Source organism: Balaenoptera ricei, chromosome 11 (assembly GCF_028023285.1).
Source record: "Balaenoptera ricei isolate mBalRic1 chromosome 11, mBalRic1.hap2, whole genome shotgun sequence".
Lineage (NCBI taxonomy): Eukaryota > Metazoa > Chordata > Mammalia > Artiodactyla > Balaenopteridae > Balaenoptera > Balaenoptera ricei.
In genome coordinates this window covers 13,274,288-13,286,289 of record NC_082649.1, presented here as the reverse complement: position 1 = coordinate 13,286,289, position 12,002 = coordinate 13,274,288, and the positions used below count along the sequence as shown (strand labels likewise).

At 42.2% G+C, this 12,002-nt stretch overlaps 1 protein-coding gene across 7 annotated transcripts in view; it reads left to right on the top strand.

The window, feature by feature from the left end:
• The window catches only part of ATXN1 (ataxin 1), a 393,801-nt gene that overhangs the window by 175,669 nt on the left and 206,130 nt on the right, over positions 1–12,002 (top strand). Inside the window, exon 1 of one of the 7 annotated variants that reach the window (XM_059937990.1) lies at positions 7,186–7,232. The exons of the other annotated variants lie outside the window; for them this stretch is intronic. The gene's annotated coding sequence lies outside the window, so the exon portion shown is untranslated. Of the gene's footprint in view, positions 1–7,185; positions 7,233–12,002 lie in introns of those variants that run through there. 7 annotated transcript variants of the gene reach the window in all.

The following is a 12,002-nucleotide window of genomic DNA, read 5'->3' as shown; positions in this document are numbered from 1 at the left end:
TACTAATGTGTGCTCCCACTAGCGCTGTGGGCTTGTGCCTTTTCTCCACAGACAGTGTTACTAAACTTCATGATCTTTGCCAGTCTAAGAGGTGCAAACTACTATCTTTTAGTAGCTTTAATATGAGTTTTGCTTGTTAGAGTGATGATCGAACATCTATTCATATGTTTAAGAGCCATTCTTATTTTCTTTTCTGAGAAATGTGTATTGACTTTCACTGCCCATTTTTTACTGGGTTTTTGGGCCTTTTCCAGCTAATTCATTTTTAGGAGCTCAAAGTAGCTCAAAAAAACTAGTCCTTTTGTCTTGAATTTTTTTATTTTTCCATTTCTTTTTTGACTTCTTATGCTTCTTTCTTGCAGGATTTGTTTTTTAAATTATATAGTCTTACTCATCAGACCTTTTTTTTTTTTTTTTTGCTTTTAACTTTTTGACATACTTATGCCTTCTCCACTCAAACATTATGTTTTAAAAATTGTCTCATATTTTTTCTTAGTACTTTTAAAATCATAGCATTATTGAGATGTAATTTACATACCATAATTCATCCTTTTCATGTGTACAATTTAGTGGTTTTAGTATAGTTCCAGAATTGCACAACCATCACCACAATCTAATTTCAGAACATTTTCATCACCCCAAAAAGAAACCCCATACCCATTAAGCAGTCACTCTCCATTCCCTCTACCCCAAAGCCCCTGGTAACCACTAATCTTCTTTCTCTGTGGATTCGCCTATTCTGGACATTTCATGTAAATGGAATCATACAATGTGTAGTCCCATGTGACTGGCTTCTTGCACTTAGTGTCAGGTTTTCAAGGTTTATCCTAATACTTTTACATTTTCATTTTTCACGTTTAAATCTTTGGTCGCTCTGGAATTTTAGTGTAGGATGTGAACTAGGGATCTGACTTTATTTCTTCCAGGGGGCCATTCAGTTATTTAAAGTCCTTCTTTCTTCCACTAAAATGCACTGCCAGCTTTGTCATGCACTGAATTCCAGTATGTATTTAGGTCTCTTCCTTTTCTATTGATCTTGCTTTCTACTTGCGTGCCAGTGCATACTGATTTAATTACTGGAACTTAAAAGTATTTTAAATATCTGGTATGCTAGTCTTTCCTTATTTCTCGTTGCATCATTTTTTATGGCTATTCCTTCCTGTTTATTTTTCCATATGAACTTCAGAGTTAGCTTTCTCATGGTATTTTTGGACATCATATCAAGTTTATTGATTACTTTGGGAAGAATTAGTGATTTCTTCTTCAAGGACAAGCAGGGTAGAGCTTTCCAGTTGACATACGTTCTCTGTCCTTCAACAGTGTGAAACTTTTTTCTTTATCTAGATCTTGCATGTTTCTCATCAAATTTATCTCTAGCCATTTTACATTTTTATCGCTATTGTAAAAAGTAGGATGTCTTCTTACTGGTCATCACTTAGGAAGGCTATTGACTTTTGCATATTACTTTTGTTAGTTACCTTATAGAATTCTCTAATTGTCTGTAACAGTTGTTTAGCCGACTCGTTCAGATTTGCAGTCACAGCCTATGCAAATAATGATCATTCTACTGCCTCTTTCCCAATTTTTAGACCTCTTATTTCTTCCTCTTATTCAGTTAAATTGGCTACTTCCACCAGAATGCTTTTAATAGCAATGATGGCGGACAGCCTTGCGGGTCCTCAGTTTAACAGAACACTTCTTATGTTTCCCCATGTACAAGGAGGCCGTCTTTGGGGTTTGGCATGTTTTATGTTCATTGGGCATTTACAGGGCTTTATCATGAGCAGAAAGCCTTTTGGAAATGCTGGATGTGACTGAATGGTTTGCAGAGACAGAAGGCCTGCTCTGCCAGTTCTCCTGCCGTGATAAAATAGTAGACTGATTTTCCTCACTAGAACTGACAGGAGTTTGAGTGGGAAGTCCATGCTTAGAGGAAGAAGGCAGCAATTATACTCGAATCTCATGCTATTTTTCTTTGCCAATCAAGTGAAAAGACTAAGAAGCCATACAAGGAGGTAGCACCAGGAAGATTAAGTAAAGGCTAAAGGGGAAAAGAAAGAAAGGAAGGGAGAACGGATGGAAAGAGAGAAGAGGTAAAAATATATACCACTTTCCTCACTCCCAAAGCAAGCCATGTGATAAACCAAAATACTTCTAGGGTAGTTTTTCCCCCCAAAGTATTCTTACCAAAAGAAAGGCACCAAACACTAATTGTCAGCAAATATAGTAGTCTCAGAAAAGGCTTAGAAGAAATAAGGAAGTATTTTACCAGTTGTAAACAAAACAGACTAATAAAGTGTTCCAAATATTGAGAAATCACTGAAGGGAGAAAGAATGCCTGTTGAAACATGTTTACATGTTGATTCTTTTTGATGTTGCCATAAAAAAAAGTGTTTTGATCTTTTGCAGAGAAACTGGAGAGGTATTTTATGTGCTAACCCCGAACATGACATTACTCTAGTAGTAATAAATATGAGGACAGGCCGTCCCTTACATTAGCAGAACTAGAAACCAAAACAAAAGATGGTAACAATTGAGGATTTGATGCTTGTTGGAAACATCTACCCTGCAGAATTGGTGCAGTTGTGGTTAAAAACCAAAGAAATTTAGACCAATTCCATAAAGTAGAGAGCTGATAGATGCTGTTTGGGATTCACTACAACATCGTCTCTGTGACATGCAGGAAAGAGAAAGTCCTGGGAAGCGCACAGACTGCCTGGGTTGTGCCCACCCGGTTGATTTTGGACATGCACACCTTCAACTTGCACCTGCTGGTCACATGTCAAAACCATGTGTGTGATTTTCAGATTGCAAGAAACATGGGGGTCTGGGCGGGAATCTTGGGCGAGTCTTCTCACCTTCTTGTGAGTTGGTGTGTTGAGAAGTCAAGAGCAAGGGCTTGGAGCAGAAGCATCTGACTCTGCCACTTGCTGGCTGTGTGAACTTGACCGAGCTACTGAACCTTTCTGAGCTTAGTTTCTCATCTGCAAGTCACGTCTACAATTCGAGAGTCTCGTGTGGATTTATTAAGAGATGTTGTACCCAAAGCACCTAGCATAGCTCAGGGCCTGGTAGAGAGCAATTGCTAAGTAAGTGTTCATAGGTGGGCCAGAGGAAGCAAGGGCGGAGGGAAGGAGGGGGGAATTGCATGCGTCAAGTGCCACGACCCTGATATACAGAGGGTTCTGGGGAAACTCGTAAAGACTATCACATCAGGACCAGGGATGAAGGGGTGTTTATAGGAAAGACTTCTCAGAGGGATGAGTTATGAAGACTAGGCAGGCAAGATGTTCTTGGGAAGTGCTTCTAGGTAGAAAAGGACAGCATTTTCAAAGGCATAGGCTTGAAGGAGTCAAGGAGTCTTAAACCCAGGGAAGTATGGGTAAGAGGGTATGGCTGAGTCCCAGGTTATGGGTGGGGAGTTGTGAGTGAAAGACAGGAGAGGTTTTCAGCCCTGGGATTGAGTAGGGTCCTGTTTGTCATGTTGGATTATGGTTACAATGGTGGTAGATGTAAACCTGAAGGGCCCTATTGCATTTGCATTTTGGAAACATGGCAGCAGCGTCAATGGGGTGGGTTTAGAGACCAGCGAGAGGGAATGAGCTCCGGGCCATGGAGGTGATTCCTTCCACATTCTCTGCAAATCCTGCACAGTGCTGAGTACATAGTAGGTTTTCAGGAAAAACTACTTGATGGACTTGAACAAAAGCGGTTCTTTTGCCAAGATCATCTTTTCTGTGATTCATTTGTTTTATCATTCATAGATTATTCTCCTGTGGATTTGATCATTCCCCCCCCAATTATTTTTGACCCTCGATTAAATTATCTTAAATGACTGTGTGTTGTGGCATAAACTTACCCTAATCTATTTATAATTTATTGTGCAAGCATCTGTCTCATAAAAGATGTCTTCTTATTTAAAGGGCGCTAGCCTAGAACCGCATGAAAATTGCCACTCACGGTGGTACCCCCTCCTCCCCAGAAATGGTTTCTGTGTTCCCAGCCCCAAGCGCTTTTGGCTTTGCCCATACTCTCTTTTAAAGCTTTCCCTGTTTTAAGATTCTTTCAGGCCTCTAGGCGCTTTAGAAGGAGAAAGCTCTAACAGCTTTGGGCTCCTGATTGACTTCAAGCAGAGCAAGCTCAGCGCCTTACTTTGGAGTAAGGACACTCTCCTAATTAAGGTGGCGAAAGCAGTAACTGTGATGGTGGGCCACGGGTAACTATTGATGTGGGCCACGGGCCATGGTTAGTGCTGAATGGAGTAAGAGGTAATTGTACCTATCGTGTACTAGCTGAATAAATAGCAGTTATTCAGAGCATGGATTGTGTTTTCAGTCAGTCATTCAACTAACATTCTTTGAGATTCCACTACGTGCCAAGTAGGGTGCTAAGTACTGAAATACTAAAGTAGGACAAAAGGAAAAGGGTCCCTACCCCATGGTGCTAGGTTATAGTTATTTTAGTACAGTAGATTAAAAAGGAACTAGTCAATTACAATCCATTGTGATAAGCAGCATGAGAGGGAAATACAGGAAGTGGTGGAAGCATCTAGGAGGGGCACCTGACCCCCACTTGGGAGGCCAGGGAAGACTGCCGTGAAGATCCAAAGTTTCCTGAACAGGAAGAGGAGTAAGATAGACCTTGGAGAATTTGGGGTGACAGTTTTTATCTATAAGGAAAAACAACGGGAATATCATGGATTTTATTATGGATTTATTACAGATATTTAATAAATCCATCAAAATAGCCTTTGAGCTGTACCATATTTGGAATATATACTTGGCCGTTGTAGGTCTGTAGGGTCAGGTCTCTTATCAGACCCATAGTTTTCTTTACTGGGTGTCTCAGCACTGCCAATTGACCAAGAAGCACAGATCCTAGAGGTCAGTGGCCTGAAAGAAAGTAGAATCTGAATACTATCTCTGAAGAGTCTACAAGTCAGGATATACATGCAGCTGCCCACAGCAGCTTCTGCAGTTGAAGCCATTTTGCTGTCTGTGGTTTTAGTGATTTAGTATTACATCCTCTGGGATACACGGAGCAACCCCACCCTTAGACAGAAGGGCCCAGGTCAAGTTACTCTCAGTGAGAATTCAGTATACGATCAAGGTGCTCTGCTGAGTTGAATAGCTCGGGTGTGGACCAGCAGGTACAGAGGCATCGAGGTGACAGCACCCCAGGAGACCATGTTCTGTCCGGATCCTCTGGTCAAGACTGGACAGTAATGATGGTTTCTGTCACAGCCAAGCTGAATGTTGGATGTGGGCCCATGGAGGTAGGCTTGTGAAAAGTGTACCTTTTATAAATTCAGAGGATGGCATGGCAGCCCACCTACACTCTTAATTTTTGCTTTTGGACGCTATGTCCAGAAAAGAGAAGCGAAATTTCTCTGCCTTATAAACTGCACCTTATTCAAAACACACTGTGTGAGTTAATGTGCCACTTCTGCTCTCTGCTAAAGGGAGGGTTTTCACAATATTGTTTCTTTGGCAGCAACAGAGGGAAAGTTTAACAGGAAAACACATTTACTCCTTGTATAGGGACATCTTGAAGGCTCTTTACCCATCTTTGGGGGGAAACTCCCTACCACAGAGCCTCCCAGAAATTCAGGGGCTACTTGCTCCTTAGAAATGGCGTGAGTTGGCTAGAGATGAGCATGAGTTGTTTTGTGTCTAGAAGCATGGAATGCTTAAAATAGTTAGCAATGCAGGATTCATATTCTGTACTCAAATTGTTTCTAGAACCAGCCTCTCCAGGTGCAAGGGAGCAGCTTTGAATGGCAAGAAAGCCATCCTGGCTTGTCACTGAGAGCGTGTGTCCTTGGAGAATGGTTTAGTTCTGCCTCCTGGGTACCCTCACCATGGATGCACATGGCGTGTTCTCACACACGCTCAGATGCATTACTTAGTTAAGAGCTTGGGCACAGAGAGAGATGACGAACAGATTTTTTTTTTTTTTTCAATTGAAGGACATTGCTCTTTTCCCCCTGCCTGTTGAATATGACTTCTCTGTTTTCTGTTTATTTTCAGTGTCCCCAAGGGAAAATGTCAATTTTAACTAGAATCATAGACTGTTAGGTCTGGAAGGAGCCGTAGAGTCCTAACATGCCCAGTTGGAAGTGCCAGCAGGACCCATCTAGAGATGCCCAGCAGGCGTTCTGAAAAACACATCTGGATCTCGGAAGAGAGGGCAGGGCTAGGCTTGTGGGTTTGAGAGTCATTCACGTAAAGGCAGTAGACACAGTGCCTCTGGATGAGGTCATTCCCCTGCTCGAACCCTTCTTAAACTACTTCAGATTTTACGGAATCATCTCAATTACTCAGAAAGACCCTTGAGATCCTCCATAATGTGGCCGCCACTTTTCTTTCCCGCCTCTTCTCCCACTGCCATGTCTCTACACACGCCCCTCCAACTGCAGTGGTCCGTTGGCCGTATTGGGACACGTATGTCTGTTACCTCTCTTTTCTAAAACTGGTTGTTCTTCTAGAATTAGCTCAGATTCCCTTCCTTCTGGAAGCCTTCTGTCATGAATTCAGGTGGTGAAAAACCAAAAGGAATCCTGGGTCCTGTGATGAACTAGAAAAAATATTTTTCCTCCTTCACCAGTCACAAGTCTCGTGTGACATGCTTAGAATAGCCTTGTACTCGTTCTCAGGGGCAACAGTGGTCATCTGGAATGGCCTCTCTCATGGCCCAGGGATCCATCCCGACATGCACGACATATACGTGTGCTGCTTCTGCCTGCAGGAAAATATATGGAAATGTATCTAATTTTCTGCTTTTTGTCCTTCATTTACATTATTTTCTTTCCAGATGTTTCCTTTCCAAGGAAGTTGTATTGAATTTTCCTCTTTGTAAAATCATGCCAGTATTTGGGTTAGAATGTAGAGATTCTTACTGCAGCTCCATGGTCAGCTCATTGGTTCATTTAGGCAAATTACATAACCTCTGCCTTCATGTATCATCTGTAAAATGGGCCTAAGAATAACACACCTCGTTTTTATAAGGATACAAAAACGTAACATTGAAACATTTTGGAAAATGTTTTAAAACGTGGAATATTACATAATGCTGTATTCTTGCTACCATACTGCTTAGAGTCAAAAAGAAAAGAAAACTTTTAGTCCTTCTTGATAATTTAATATAGACTATGTCATATTATGTATCCTATAACATTGCAGAACTTGACATCAGAAGAAATGAATCCATATTTTGGTTCTGATTTACGAGCGGTGAGTCCATTACTGAATTTCTTAACCTTTTTGAGCTTCCCTTTCCTCCTGGGTAAATTGGGAATAATGATGTTGTTGCTATCTGTTAGAGTTGTTGAATAATTATGTTCGGCAACTATCATGCTTGAAAAACACTTTTAAAACTGCCGAAGAGCATAGTCAGCAATAACCTTCATGGTTTGTCTGGTCGCCTAATAATTGTGCTGGCTATAGAAAGAGGTCAAAAATATGTCCTGATTCCCTTTTCGGAGATACCTGTTGGCTTGCCCCAAATGTGCGAGGGATAAAAGGAGGAGGAACAAAAGCATGCTGAATACGCAGAAGAGGATGCAGAGTTGGCCGAAGCCTCTGATTGACTTCTCTCCTATCCTGAAGTTGAAAGGGGTCAAACTGATACGCAGATTGCATGCGAGCCGCATGGCCAAAGCGGAGAATGGGTGCAGGAGGGAAGGCAGTGGAAAGAAGCCAAGATAGCATGTTAAAGCCAAGTGATGGTTTGCTAGGGTGTGTCCATGGGCATTGCACGCATATTCCTGAGTGTTCCTTCTCAGCGGTGGTGGGCCTCGTAGGGCACTGGTGACATATTCAGTAGGACAACAGGAACCTCCATGGGAGGTGGCTCAGCTTCCCCAATTACCTCTCTTAAGTTGGGTGGGGATGAAGTGGTGTTATATGTTGAACTGTGTCCCTCCAAAAAGATATTGAAGTCCTCACCCACAGTATCTGTGAGTGTGGCCTTATTTGGAAGTAGGGTCTTTGCAGATGACCAAGTTAAGATGAGGTCATTGTGATGGGCTCCAATCCAATATGACCGGTGTCCTTATAAAAAGAGGAAATTTGGACACCAAGACAGAGATGCTGGGAGAATGCCATATTAAGACTGGAGTTAGTCTGTCACAAGCCAGTGAACGCCAAAGATGGCTTGTAAACCACAAGAAGCTAGGATAGAGAGAGGCACGGGACAGATCCTTCCCTCACAGCCCTCAGAAGGAACCAACCCTGCCTGATCTTGGACTTCTAGCCTTCAGAATGTGAGACCATAAATTTCTGTCGTTTAAGGGCCCCAGTCTGTTGTACTTCGTTATGGCAGCCCCAGGAAACTAACACAGGTGGGTGGGCCGTTTCCCCAGACCCAACTGCTTCTGCATGACACTTGGTCCACAGTTTGGATTTTATGGTGAGGCTACACACGGTATGCATTTGTTGCCAGCCTGTATTAAAAATGACAAGATTTCCTGTGGCTCGGCTTTTGACAGCAAGTGCATTTAAAGTCTAATCTCAAGGTTTGGAGTTGACTTAGAATGGGGTTTCTTAAAAGTTACAATTACCTCACTCCCATTATCTCCTCAAATACAGTACCTTTATGTGTGTTTGAGAAGGGAAAAGGGTGCTCTCGAGTTGTATATTTCAGTCACTCACTCAAAACCCTGCATTCCGTTATTATTTTTCCAGCATTGGGCACTTTCTTGGGAATATTTTGTGTTCTATTGTAAGTCTGCTTTGGTTAGAGTTTTGGCAAGCCCATGACAAAGAAAGGGAATGTTTCTTTTTTCTTTTCAACTTTCCTTGGGCTTGCCTGTTCCTTCTCTAAAAGATGCTGGACCTTCCCTCCCCTCCTCTCCTGGGGCGGGAGTGGGGTAGGGGAAGGACTGCCTCTTTCCTCGCTGGGAAATGTTGGTTCATATTATATGAAACATTTGTTTTTCCTAGAAACTTCCACTGTGTTGAAATCGTTGGTTCTAATTTATATGTGAAAAATAAATAAACTTGTCATGGAAAGGCGCTGAGGGTACAGTTACATAATAATTATGTATGCCCGTAACTCATTAACATAGGAGACCTCACCTCACAGTAGTTTTGTAAACTTCCATGGCTTCTAACAACTTTTCCCAAACTCCATGAAAACATATTAAAAGTAACTGTTATAAGTTGAAAGTCCACGATTTTTGTAAGTATGTCATAAGTAATTGTATCTCTTAGTGGCAATTTCATATCCCTACTTAATAGTTGGGGCAATTAAGGTTCAGAAAAACGGCAAAGCTGAGATTAAAATTCAGGATTTCCTGATTTCCAAGCAGTGTACTGCTTGTTTTCTGTGCTAACATTATGGCAGGCCAGGGTTCAGTTAAAACAGCTGGTAGGTGTTATAAGGGCAATAGGGACAGAGGGGCTTGGAGGAGAGACCACTCAGCCTCCAGTGAGAAGACCTGGGTTCCAGGCCGGCCTCTGTCACTGTCTGACAGCATGGCGCTGGGGTATTTGGCTTCTCAGGGACCTCAGGACAATGACGGAGCTGAAAAACTCTACACTTCATACTGAAATATTTAGGGATTAAGTGATTTGTCTGGGATTTCTTGAAGATGTAAGCGACCATGGGTTGATGATTCTTGATGCTGGGTAATGAATATCCAGTGTTCTATTGAAAGTCTTTTGTACTGTGACGTTTTCCATAAACAACTTCAGAAAAAATTTTATGCTTCTAAAATGTGTACCTTTGATTCTTCCCATCTCCTCTCCTACCCGACGCTATTGTTTAGTTCACTGATTTCTCCTGAACACAAACTCCTCTGAAAGAAAGCACGCCCTTTCCTTTGGTCTGATCCTAATATGTATATTAATAAAGACTTTCTGACGCCTTCCCTTTTTTTTAATTTTTTAACAGATAATACGATGCCTGTGCTTTCGTAATACATTCCAAATCTGCTCTCTGTTCCTCACCAGTGTGAATTGTAGAAAAGAGTACAAAGGATTAGCGTACTTTAAAATAAATCTCGGCTAATTATACATACAACCGCATTCACTGAATGTGAATATTTTCAGGGCTCTCTTTGCTACCAAGTGCTGCTTGCTCATGATGTAAATGAGAACAAATTTAGTTCCATTAAACAAAACACAGCAACTCTTCTCCTATAGCAAAGACTTCTTCAGGTCCTATTTTGGAAGTGGGAACCTAATTCTAGTGTTCCCTTGTTAGCTCTGGGCCTGTGTAAGCTCTGGGCCACAAGGTTGATTACTTGAATATTCTGCAATCTTGCTTTCAGAATTTTAGCAGGCAGACAGGTTGTGATGAAGTGGTTTGTGTTTTACAAGGATCCTTATGAACTCAATGGCATTTGAACTCATGGTGCCAGCAATTTACCAGGAGGCCTGAATTGAGGGGTACATGCCTTGGCTTTTGCAGTTCTTTGAGATATTTTACTATCTATTGCAAAGAAAAAAAAAGAGAGAGAGAGAGAGAGGAGAAGAAGAAGAAGAAGGAGAAGGAGAGGAAGAAGAGAAAGAGGAGGGAGAAGAAGAAAAAAGAAATCTCAAAATGGTATGTTCTTGGCCCATACCATGGTCTCCCCAGAAGCTGCTGGACTCCATCTTGCTATTTTTTAAAGTTACAAGGTCATTTAAGAGGAATTCATTCATCTCCTATTAATCTGGAACATTCATAATCTCTGTAGGTCCAAAGAGAGTGTTTCTTTGGGGTCTATGAAAGTTAAAACAGCATTCAAATCCAACGTGAATTACCAAACTTTTTCCCAAGAAAGCTTCTATGAGTGGCCTCATCTGTTACGTTTAGAAAGTTAAAAATCCCAGGGCATGGAGGGCACATTTTCCACACTCAGAGAAAAATGGTTTCCTTCCAACGGCCTCTTTGTCTCCAGATATCTGGACCCAAAATCCTTGATGCTGTAGCCAGTATATTAAGAAAGGAGGAGGAAGCTGCTTATCTCTCCTGAAAGTCTTTATTTTTCCTAATCTTTTCTCCTCCCTCCACCCTTGCCCTAAATTCCTTTCCATTTTGCCCTTTCAAAAACTCCTCCCTCCTACAAAAGCTAAAAATAATGGTAATGCTTTCCAGTGATCCTCCCTTAATAGTAGCTCAGATGCAGGCTGCAGGCAAAAAGGAAACCCTTCATGGTTGGTCCTGCTCAGAAGTGCATGTTTACAGATCTTGGCTCACCCCGAGATTTTCAGATGAGAATGTCATCTGAGATTTTCACTCTCACTTGAATCCCAGGATCTTTGCCTTAGTGTCAGAACGTGCCAACATGCTTGGAAAATACCTACTAATGCTAGGTGACACCGACCCCATAGCACCACAGAGAGAGGTGCATAGACCCAGGAAGGTAAAGATATACCTGAATCCTCTAACTGTGGTTAGGGGAAGTCCCAAATGGTGGTGGCAACACTCCAGATTTTAAACCCTCAGATGTTATTTAATAAAGATCACAGACCCGTTCTTATGTTCCCAGGATTGTGCCGACCTGCAGACAAGGGCCCTGAGGAAGGTGGGGAATCTGGTGACCCAGTCCTCCCAGTGGAGTTCCCAGTTGTGTGCGATCTTGCGCCCTAACTTGGCCGGCCGGCCTGGACAGCTGGCTCTGGTTACTGTGGGAACAATGCAAGGAAGGCCGTTGTCACATTCCTCCGGGGCCAAAGGCACAACCTTCCTAACACGCTCAGTCCCTGCTGGCAAAGGGAAAGCCGAGGAGCATGTAAGCAGAGGCTGGGAGTCTGTGACGGATTTTAGAAGTCCGTTAACACCATTGTTTTACTGATTGAGAAGCTGAGACCCAGAGAAGTTGTGTGACTTTCCATTGTCAAGTTGATGGCAGACCCAGGACTGGAGTTCTCTAACTCAAGGTCCAGTGCCCTAATGTTTCTCTGGGCATCTTGTTTCAGACTCATAGTGGAAAGGAATTATTGGTAAAGACATTAAATTTTGTGGTGTTTTCACATCCCGTAACTGAGTCAGGTTCAGGAGTGACCGTCTCTGTT